At 47.1% G+C, this 1417-nt stretch overlaps 1 non-coding gene across 1 annotated transcript; it reads left to right on the forward strand.

The window, feature by feature from the left end:
* The first annotated feature begins 1108 nt into the window (after positions 1-1108).
* Positions 1109-1185, forward strand: LOC136739051 (small nucleolar RNA SNORD66). Its single transcript, XR_010812776.1, has one exon. It is a non-coding gene; the product is annotated as a small nucleolar RNA SNORD66 (small nucleolar RNA).
* The last annotated feature ends 232 nt before the right edge of the window (positions 1186-1417 follow it).

Here is a 1417-nt window from a genome sequence, read left to right on the forward strand (position 1 = left end):
AATTGCTCCTAAGCATAGGTGTGTAGCTACAAATTGAACCATTATTCTCGTTTATTGATTACTGTATGAGAGGATGTGAATATGGTGAACTGGATATGGTATATGCTGAAATGTTAGTGTTTTACTCCCTGAGACAAATTATTTAATATAATAAATACAAAATAAACCTGGGTCATTTCAACGCCGAATGGTAGGGATTTTGAGCCGACGTCTAAAATGTTTTGCTTTCATTATTTCGTAATCCTCGGCACAACCAAGACTCCTGTGGAAATGTTGTTGCTTTCAAATTATGTTGCAGGTGAAATTATGTCCCTGACGAGAAGGAGAAAAATGAGCGTCAGTTCCTGCTGGACTTAGAGTTCATCTGTGACAGGCTGCAGAAACTCCGCATTAGCGATGTGGTCCTGGCTAAGGTATGCAGCCCCCTGCTTGTCTAGGAGACCCTAGAGTTTTATTTTCATGTTTTTATATATAAATCCTTCTGATTGAGTTGGTTACCTGCATTGTTCTGATGGATCTGTTTAATGCTGATCTTGGGCATTTGTCTCATTTGTACTTTTTGTCAACTGCTGTCTAATTGCGATTGTTATTTAGATGACTGTATGTGTGTTACCTGTCCACCACAGCAAGTTACCAGAAGACTGTTTTATGGCTTGAAGGAATAGCAGCTTTGGTCTGACCCTTTCTCTCTCCCTCCCCTCTCTCCAGGCCATAAATACCCCTGCGCATTGCCTGGACCCCAGTCAGCTGACAGGGATGAACTCTGTCCCTGATCTTACCCCCTCTCTTGCCAACCTTGGCATACAGCCCATGGGGGGATATGGCCTACACTTTTTTCCCCCCCAGCCCTCAGCAGAGGGTCCCCGGTGCTCCCGGCAGGGTGAGAGGAAGGAGCCGCGAATCATCAACGTGTCATTCACGGATGAGATTCAGCTCAACAAGGCCGAGAAGGCCTGGAAGCCTACAATTAAGCAGGCTCCCACAGTGGGTGATGACCCCGAGGTCATTAAGACCCAGGTATGTAGGAGCAGAGGACACGGTTCATGTTTGGGGGGGTGGGAATAATAATTTGCTAGTCTAGTAAAGGGGATTGTGGGTAAAATCGGAGCCCCAGTGATGATCTATTTGTAGTGCCATGGTGTCTGGGCCACTGACCTCTACTGATGGAGAAGATGAACTGAGGGGCTGAGTACGCTCACATGCACCCACCTCTCCAGAACAAATAAAAAAAAACGGACTTGGCCGAGGTTTGCAGAACTAACTCTTTTTCCTTCCTTCCCTCCTCCCCCCTTTCCCCTTCAACAGGAGCTGTTCCGCAGGGTGAGTGGTATTCTGAACAAGCTGACCCCACAGATGTTCCAGCCGTGGATGCGTCAAGTGAACGAGCTGACCATCGACACGGAGCAGCGACTCCAGG

The sequence above is a fragment of the Amia ocellicauda genome, unplaced genomic scaffold (genome assembly GCF_036373705.1).
Source record: "Amia ocellicauda isolate fAmiCal2 unplaced genomic scaffold, fAmiCal2.hap1 HAP1_SCAFFOLD_59, whole genome shotgun sequence".
NCBI lineage: Eukaryota > Metazoa > Chordata > Actinopteri > Amiiformes > Amiidae > Amia > Amia ocellicauda.